General features: G+C 39.7%; 1 long non-coding RNA gene across 1 annotated transcript; it reads right to left on the reverse strand.

Annotated features, from left to right (window-relative positions):
• Nucleotides 1-3723: 3723 nt before the first annotated feature.
• LOC147655032 (uncharacterized) lies at nt 3724-9639 on the reverse strand. The gene is made up of 2 exons (XR_015283690.1): nt 5837-9639; nt 3724-4529 (listed from the first exon to the last, which is right to left on the reverse strand). It is a non-coding gene; the product is annotated as an uncharacterized LOC147655032 (long non-coding RNA).
• Between the last annotated feature and the right edge of the window lie 619 nt (nt 9640-10258).

Below are 10258 nucleotides of genomic sequence, written 5' to 3' on the forward strand. Positions count from 1 at the left end.
AAAAGGGTTTATCAATTAATGCCTTCTCTTGAAGGCACAAATTTCTTTGAAAATAAAGCTCTGTGTGACAGAGGTTCACAACATACTCAAGAAGACATGACCATAAAAAATGTCTCCACATATGAAATAAAGAAGTCATCATTGTAATCACACAAAAAATTTCCAAATCTCCACTTTTTTTATTCCCAAAGGAAAGTGGAGAAGGAAAGGAAGTTTTTCATATTATTACATCTGAATCAAAAAAGCTCCAGAGGAACACAGACCGTGAAGAGCATATCTCTGAGTAACCAGCTAGCTCAGCTTGGAGAAGAGGAGACTGAGGGGAGAGCTCATTGTGGTCTTCAGAATCCTCATGAGGGAAAGTAGAGGGGCAAGCATCAGTCTCTTCACTCTCCTGACCAGTGACAGGACTCAAGAAAACATGTCAGGGGAGGTTTAGGTTGGGTATCAAGACAAGGCTCTTCACTCAGAGGATGGCTGGGTGCTGGCATGGGCTCCCCAGGGAAGTGGTCACAGCACCAGCCTGACAGAGTACAAGAAACATTTGGACAATGCTGTCATGCACATGGTGTGACTCTGGGGGTGTCCCGTGCAGGACCAGGGATTGGACTTGATGATCCTGATGGGTCCCTTCCAGCTCAGGGTATTCTGTGGTCTGTGTCGAAGTGGTCAGCTCAGGAGATCAGTGACAGCGCCACGACCGCCCATCAGCGTCCAAGAGTTCAGCTCTTACTAAGGCATGTTAACAAGCTAGCTGAGATATTTATGCAGCTATCAAATGACAGATGATCTGTCCAGTTTATGTATACAAATGTTGGGTGCCAGATGAGGGTGAAGGGGTTCATAACACAATGTGTTTAGTAGCAAGCACGACCTCCTAATTCAAGGCATTCCCCAGCCTTTACTTCTGTCTCTGTGCCATAGCAATCTCCTCTTTCAGCTGTGCCATGTCTGCTGTTTGCCAATTCATTCCAAACAGAATCAGTCAACTGTTGCTCAAAAAAGGTTCTTTTTCCACACAAGGAAAGATGGCTTTTCAGCCATCTACAGTTCAATGACTAAACCAATGAAGCTTATTACACAGCCTATAAACATTGTGCTGCTAACAGAGGGAGGGAGAGCAGTGATATGGGAGAAGAGCAGGAGAGAGAGGTTAAACCTGCTTCAGCTGGTGCTGCCACTTGGAAAATTGCATATGCACCTATTATCTCATGCAAAGAATTGAAATTGTAGCCTAGGTAGTTATCAGATACAACTGAAGTTCATATTTTCCTCTGGATGGCTGAAGTCTCTTCCCTTTCCCTCTCTCCCCACTCTGAGCAGGAGCAGATCACCTCGGTTGAAACCCTGGCAGAAAGGCATTCCCTGATGACAAATGACACTGACCTGAGGGGTGGAGAGGAGGAGGTTTCACCCTGACACTTCTCACAAGATTAAAACCAAAACTTCTCACTCTTTGACTGCACCAGTAATAAACCACAAGTAAGCATACTGTGATGTCTTACCTTAAAGCCTCAGTGGCCTTTCAAGGGAACCAAGACATCTGAGTGAGAACTGAAGTGGGTTAAGTAGAGGTTTGTCCCTTTCTGTCAGTTCTGGTAATCAATGAGCAGAGCAGTGACATCCATGCAGTCAAAACTAGGGCTGCAGCATTTACCAGAAGCTACTTCTCAGTGCTCTTACTCAGCTGGAATGCACCCACATACACAACCCTACTGAAATCAGTTTGTAAACTAGCTGTCATCCACACCCATTATAAAACTCCTTTGTACTGCCAAGATGGCATAAAGGTGGGGTGTAGGGAGAAAAGCAGGAGTGAAGTTTCATTTTTATTAGTTAAGCTGCTAGGACCACGTTTTGAGAACAGCAAGGCAAATCATGCAAGCACGTAACAACATACATAGCTCTTTGCAATTCTCCCTAAGATTTTGAGAAAATCTAGACTGCAATGTGCAGCTTCACAGCCTGAATATGGATCTGTGCATGCAAAACTCTTTTGTCCGCAGTGGGAGTATCATCACACAATTAAATTAAAATATTTAAATTTGCTAACTGCAGTGCTGTAACAGTAATGAAAATATTTTTTTTTTTTTTTTTGCAGTCTAAGAAAGTCCACTTTCATGCCAAATATACATGAATTAAACTTGCCTCATACAATTCCCTGAGTGGACTGAAGGCTGAAAAGAAGTCTGCTCAATTAAACTCCAGAGAATATCCTCAGAGAACTAACCCTGGGTTGCTAATTGAATGACATCAGAAAGCAGCCATCAGCCGTGTTCTGCCAATTTCCTAGACGCTGGAGAGCTTTGTCAAGAGTTGCATTAAATGATCTGTCATCAACTGAATATTAATCTCTCAGTATTTTATTACTCAGACCTAAACAGGGCCTTCTGGAGGGCATGAATTATTGGCAATGGGAGGCAGTAATTACAAAGTGAGGTATAGTGTAGAAAACATGACGAGCGAGTTTTAACGGTGTCTGGGGACCGTTTAATATTGTGCTGGCAAACATTGCATGCAATAAAACCATTTGAGAGAGAAGAGATGTAACACAGGAATCCAGCCTCTGAACAACAAAAAGGAACCCCAAAGCAGAAAATGACATTTTTTTGTTTCTCACATTAAGGCATAACCCTCCAGGCTCTGCTCCTATAACAGAGCAGTAGGTTCTGCCAATCCCTCATGGATGTGACGAGTTCCTTGAATGTGCTGCAGGACTGGACACATTTTTTAACAGGTAATAATTTCTACAGATCAGATACCATGTTCCATGGCCTGCCATTTGGGTGCCATGTGGCTGATGAGAGTCTTGCTGAACCCAGCGGTGAAGGGGATCCAAGCAAAAGCAGAGGTAATTTGAGGAAATCTGCACTATTTGTGCATAACATGGACATGATTCTGTTGTAGCTAAGAAAATATTTCAGTACAGAGAAAACAAAATCCCAGTGAATTATTACCACTGAAATATCACAACCTGAGCCAAGCATGAACAGACACTACATATTCTTAAGGGATGGTAAAGAAAAATAAATCAAAGCACACTCATACAGGGGATCAGTTGTCACAGGCAGGGCATATGGCTGATAAAAAGATAAGAGGCTTTGGAAAGCATCACTGACATGTTAGGAAGCCTCAGTCTTCCTAAGAACACAGCCTAAGAACACAGAACCAACCTGACCAGGTTACGTGATACAGCCTGATGTTTCCACAGTCGTCATTATTGTATGAAAAAGAAATAATAAGCAAAAATAAGCAGTAAAAGCAGAGGACTTTTGTTCAGGTGTATCAGGGAATGGAAAGACCAGGAAAGTACTGTAGCATTTCCCTGAATTACTACTCAGTGCAACAAATCCCCTGTCTTGAGGAACTTGTATTACTAGGTAAAATGGGCAGATGGTGCTGGGAAGAGATATATCTAACCTGATAAATGACAAACAGAAATGTACCCTGGAAAGCATGATGGACCTAACATTTGTTTATTAAACAGGAGTTGAAAATCCATACCATAAAAGAAAAAAAAAAATTGGTGTTGTTAGGTAAATTGAAGTGTTCCTGAGCACAAAAAGTAAAGGCTCTGCATATCGACTTGGGATAGATTTTTTTTTTTCTCACTCACTGCAACTTTTGATTTACATTCAGTAACTAAATCACTGTTCTTGAAATGTTACTGTTTCATATAAAACACTGTTTCGGTATAAAACAAGCAGCAGACGTGCAATGAGATTTTTATTAAGAAATATTGTTTATTAATAATTAACAAATATTAATTTATGCAACAGTTTAATATCCTTGTGTTCTCATTTGTGATAGTACATTCCTCAAATTTTTGACAGCAAACCAGGAAAATGACAGCTGAGAGTCTCTGCATAGCAATATCTGATGTCAGATACTGAGACAAAAGTGAAATTGAAAACACATCATCTGTTTTTTCTTCTGAATACATACACCTGGTTCTTAAAAAGTAAAATTATTTAATTTTCCTGAACACATTTAAATGCATAACTTGGTATCAAAGTAATTATCTACAAATGTATGTTATTTTGTGAATTTGTTGTTGGAGCTGCACAGAAAAAAACTCAAACAAATAATGATAGAAAACCACTTAGTGGAAACTGTGGGAATAGATTTTCATGTGAATTAAGTGGAATATTGTAGTTTTGCAAAATATCAATCAAAATTATATAAAAAGCTGATAATCTAGTAATTTAGGGTGAAAATATTTTGATTATACAGTCTCTTAACATGATGGTAAAAATACAAGTGTGTTCACATGTGAGTGTCACTCAGCATTTCTCATATAAAGCCTGGTTATGTAACTTCATATTACAGCCCTCAATCACCCATATTCCCATTTATGCTCCTCTACTTCCACTGTGTCCACAGGAAGATCCTGTTCTTGCTGCAAGCTGCTCTGTGTGGGGTGACTTCACTGACTCTTTGATCTACCTGAACCTGCAGACAGAAGAGGGTGGAAGTACCAGCAGGGCAAAGGTTCACTCACAGGAAGGCTCCCTCAACATTTTATTCACCTGGAAAACAGGACAATACCTAAGTTTGGGTCAGTAATTTCCTCACCTGTATGATAAAAAAGATTCTTTCAATTTTGATTGCTCTTGGCTATTAATCAAGTCCTCAAACAGAGCTGATGAATCACCTATCCCTAGAACGGTATGAGCAAGGGTGTTTAACCTCTCAGTGCACTGACAGAACAGGTCCTGAGTCCATCCTGGAACTCAGGAAACAAATGGGATGACCAGAATTTACAAGGGAAATTTCTAGCTTATGTACTATTGTCATTTACTGTAAGAAATGAAAGAAAAAAAATTATTCATCTCTAGAGATTATTTACCTCGCAACCCAATAGTGCACTTGGAAATTACTGTACCCTAAAACAGCTCTGCTAAGCAAAGATGAAACTCAAATAGCTAAAAGGGAACTAAAAGAGCTCTTGCTTAGTATCAAATCCTGTTTTAAAACTTTCTGCTCTTAAAGACATCCTGTTTATATATTTAATCAATGAACTGGATGTAAGACAAACAAAAATGGCCTGCAATCTTCTGTGAAATGCATATTTGCAAAGCTGAAGTAACTCAGCTTTTAAAGTAAACAGCTAAACAGCTTGGGAAGTTCCCCAAATTCCTGGTAGATTTTGTTTCTGTTTCTCTGTGAACAGTGTTCTAATTTTTTTCTATGGGAACGTATCACGGTCCAGTGGTAGGCATTTAAAAAAGAAAAGTCTTTCTTTTCTGCTCTTTCCTTACATGGATCTAATCAAATAATTCAATTGGGTAAGAGACTCTGCCTCTGACAAAACCTTACATCTGACCTCCTGTCAAAATGAGTTTCTGGATAATGAAATATTAGGGGATTGCTTTGTTTGTTTTAAGATCTGCTTTCCTTTAAAGTTTAATTGCAAGCCTTCTCCAAAGAGAATAAGGACATTGGGTCAGGGAGAAATATTTTGGATCACCAGCACACTGAATTCGTCCCGCATGAAATGCATGACCTTCATCCCAAAACTAAGTGGGTTGCATACACACATGCCAACCCACAAAATTGCTCATATGCAACATTACTGCTGGAAGACTCTGATATCTTTCTTCTGACAGGTAGAAACTTCTTCACAAATAGCTCAAAACCAAGTACAAGTTCTACCTATTTGTTCTTCTGCTAACACTACCACTTCTCGGGGACAGCTCTTTCCCTTACATGATCTTTACCCTGAGGTTATTACACAGACCATGATCCCAGCTCTTTTCAGACTTTGTTTCTGAAGTCTCAAATAAAAAAAAAGATTCTTAATTCGCCTAACTCTCCCAGTAGCCCTTCTATGTACCTGTACTAGTTTTGGTTCATCTTTCTTTATCATGGTTGAGCAGAAATGCATGCGGTATTTCAGATGAGGTTTGGCCAGATTCTCGCATAATTGTGTTGATATTTCTCTCTTTAAGATCACAAATAAAGAAATAACCCCATCACTACACATCTGAGTGCCTATTTTTATTTCTTGTTTGCTCCACTGCATTGGTGCCTCAGTATCAGTTGTTAATTTGCTTTTGCTTGTTTGTTCCATTGGCATTTCCAGCTCAGGAGTCTCCACCTTGTGCGAGAAATTCTTGCGAATTCTTCTTCAAGTTTGCGACTGTACACTTTGCATGGTGGCAGGATGCTAGACAATCTCATCTGGGTTTCCTTGTCCCCAAAAGGCTGGAGCAGATCATCTTTCAGGGTTCCTTCCAACATGGGCTGTCCCATGATGATGATTCTATGAATAATGGCATTTCTATTCCCTTCTGCAAGGTCATGCAGCCTCTTTTGCAGGATATTTCAGTCTTCTTCTGTAGTAATGGTCCCTTTGTATCCAAAGACTTTACCAAAGATACTAAGCAAGAGAGCTCTGTGATCAGCCCTTGAGAACTTCCACTTAGAAACAATTTCTTAGCCTAATAGCTCACTTTTCAAAAATAACTTGCCATTTTCCTTCAGCTAATTCTGCTTTTTTCAGTAGCTAGTCCTATTTTTCAATTCTTGCCCAACTTCTCCAGCTGAAGCAATTGTATCTTGCGTGGCATTGCATTAAGTATTTAAGCAAAGTCTTGTTGCTTATTCCTCATTGTCAATTATTTACCTAAGAGAGATAACAAATTAGTACTCTCAAGATTCAGTTTATAATGGGGAGACAAATTTTGATAATCTGCTTATCCTGAGAGAGACTACTTACAGCCCTTGCTTAGAATTTCAAGAGCTTTGATATTTTAATAATTTAGAATAATGAGGGCATGACAACAAGATCATTATGTGACAGTTAAAGGAGAAAGTTCTTCCACCTGACTGGAGACATGTACCCCTACTGTGTTCTGAGGGGAATGGTCTGTGTAGACTTCATTGGACTGCAGCCAGATGGGTGTAGCAAGCTCTACCAGCAGTCTGTAGGACTTTCTAAACACATACAATAAAAGCTCTCCTACTGCAAATTAAAAGCAAACACACCTTTTACAGATGTCATTTTCTCCTTGGCTCCATGAAGAAGCTGCTTCAGGATGAGATAAACTGTGACACTGAAGCATGGTAGCCATTCAGTACTGACTCTACAAATGAATGTTTTCACTCTACACCAAGACTTTTGTGGTTTAGCTTCTCCACTTCTAAAGGGAACAGTAATGATTCCTTTACAGCAGACCAAACTCATAATTAGTAGGAAACAGGTTATTTGCAAAAGCTATGACAGCTATTTTCACAATACATTTGATATTAGGATTTCAAAATTCAGCAGTGAGAAAAGCTTCCTACTCTACCATTACAGTTTTTTTCCATAGGAGCTATGTAGGAAAAAAAATACCTGAATGAATGCCAGAAATGGAGCGTGCAATCCCAGGGATGATTGTTATTACGGTCTCTTAAGATTTACCCACTTCCAGTGAGTTTCTAGCTATTCTTCAGATAAATATTACCCAAGTGAGTAAGCAAAGTACTGCATGTCCTCTGAGGCAGCTGTAGGACCAGTTCTGCTTCCAGTGAAATCAATGTAAATCCCACATTTCTGCAAAGAATGAATCCAAATTCTTTCACTCCCTTACGGATGTGTGCCCACACCACACGCTGTATGTACATGTGAGATGTTTCTCCAGTGACCACTTGACAGTGACCCAGGTTAACATATGGAAAATTCCTACCCTTCTATAAAGAGAATATTAAATCTTTGTGACAGTAAGTAAACCCCCCACTTCTCCTGCTAATCAGATGTGCTTCCTTCCTGTAACAGGAATTGTATCACTGCACTGATGGGAAGAAAAGGGATTTTTTTTAAATGGTTGTTTTATCTATCACTTTCACTGAGACAGAAATTCTAGACTGGTTCACAGATGGAAACCCCAAACTCCATGCAGCAAAGCATTCATCTATGGACAGGAAACAGTATGGGTTTGATGGGCTACAGTAAAAGGTTATGCCACCTTTTAGTACTTTTAAAAAGACTGCACAGACACCTGCCTTAATGCTTGAGTGCCAAAACAAGGCACACATCAAAGCCTTTAACCATATACAGGGTGTACCAGTCAAGTGCAATTTCTAGATGGCCCTACAGTTAGCCTTGGTCCTCTAATACCTGTGCCATTAAGTGATGTCACCAAGCTATGTAGAAACAGAAGGAAACAGGAAGAGGAAAAAGAAAAAAAAAAGTGACATTTGAAATAATGAGAATAACTAACGCAAGTATAAAATGCAGATGAGATCAAGAGGCATCGCTGAAGGAGCACTAAATTACGGTAACTGGTACCAGGACAAAGAACAGAAAGGCTGATTTAAACTTTTTTTTTTAAAAGATGTACTTTCAGTGAGACTGCATGAGTACATGAAGGCACTTATAAACATTCACAGGCATGAACGTAAAATACCAGTGGGAAGGAGCAAGACTTTCTAATAAGCTCTCTTGAGATGTAACAATTAATCTCTGTTACATGAGCAGTTCTGGGAAGTTTGATTTTGCCTTTCTGTTGATTTTTTTAGCTTTGGAGGCTAAAATTAACTTTTCAAAATATAATATTTTTCAATCTGACCCAACTAAACCCGAAAGGAATTAATAGATAAATAGCTGAATTGGACCCAGGCTGTTCCTAGAATAAACACTTTTGTATGTAAGTTTGCAGTAAGCACTTTGCTTCTTCATTAGACTCATAGAAAATGAAAAAAAAAAAAAAAAAATCCACACTAACTGAATCTAGACAAATTGTAACCTTCACTTTGAACCTTAGAGGCAAAATCCAGCTTTGTTAGCAGCTCTCATGCACATAACACATCCACAGATAAGACTGAAACTCACAGTGTGCTTCACATGAACCATGGTCTGAATATAGAGAATATCTTCCCTATTTACCTGCATCTGAAAATCATGTGGATGTAATACAAACCACATTTCTGTGGGGAACAAGTCAAACCAACTAGAAGCTTTTTGCAGCTACAGTACGTCAAGTGGGATTTTAGCCATATATAGATGTGAAAACTATTTTTTTTTTGATGGTGTAACACTGCTGCAAAAGGAGAGGTTTGGATCTGAAAATGAATTTTATGTTGCTTCCTTAACAAACGGGCTTTTTCCTTTCTGTTCTCCTTTCTGGTTCCCTATTCATGTAAAAGTTATCCCAGGCTCCAGAAGATACTTTCTGTTTTGAAGGTTCCTGTAAATCAATATCCTTACAAACAGCTCCTGCAAAGAGTGCAATTGCTGCGTGTGCAGGGACACATAAGGCTGTGCTTTAACAGCTCATGGTCCCTGCCGACTCATGATTCAGCTATGACATTAATTCTATAAATATATCAGAATGTTGGACTTAAGTGGCTTATGATACTCATTTTGCTCACATCTTCTACTTGAGGCTCCCAGCTGCCTTTGAACATTAGACACACAATATACTGATTGGTGAGGTGCCTTAGTGATCTATCAAATGGAAGAATGGTACAAAAGGCCCTTTGCAAATATTCCCGGGACAAAAGGTGATGCAAGAGACCGAGGAAGAAGCAGCCCATGCCCTGCTATTACTAATGGACATGGCACACAGGAAGAGCTGGAGCTATACCCTGAGGTTGTGGGAAAAAAGTGGGGACATGAGGGCTCCTACAGGGCTCCCAACCTTTCCAAGGAACAGCAACATATCCTTGGACCTAAGTTGTTGTCTCCATCACACAACATTGCTGAGAATTCTGCTGTCCTCCCCTGTACACTCTGCATAGACACTAAAAGGTTAATAAAGCAATGAATTCCAGTGCAGAAACCATGGATCGGAAGTTTTACTGCAGAACAAGAGCACTTACTGATGGGGAGTGTACCACAGGACTTGCATATGACACCAGGTGATAAGCTGGAGCCAGTTTCTAGACAGGTGTTTAGAAGAATAAATGTGTAAGGAGGAGGATTTTACACAGGGAACTAGATTTCTACTTCTAGAAGAGAGCATCTGTGGAACAAAAATCTTTAGAAAGATTCTGTTGGGATGGACTAGCTGATCTTTCCTCCCATTTTTGAGGGTCCACAAGGCCCAGTATGGTAAGGCTCCAGCTTTGTACAGTCCTGACCCAAATTAGATACTTTCCAGTCAGCTGCACACACCTAGTTAAGAGATATGAAGCATTTCCTCTCTCCCTTCATCCTAAATTTTGATGGATTTTCCCAGAGTTGTTCATTTCCATCATGCTACTTCTTCTCCATTACATCTCTACTCTGCCCAAATCACAAAGTGGCATCCAGGGCCTGAAGGAACATGGG

This window comes from Cyanistes caeruleus, chromosome 2 (assembly GCF_971803275.1).
Source record: "Cyanistes caeruleus chromosome 2, bCyaCae1.hap1.1, whole genome shotgun sequence".
In the NCBI taxonomy this organism is placed as follows: domain Eukaryota; kingdom Metazoa; phylum Chordata; class Aves; order Passeriformes; family Paridae; genus Cyanistes; species Cyanistes caeruleus.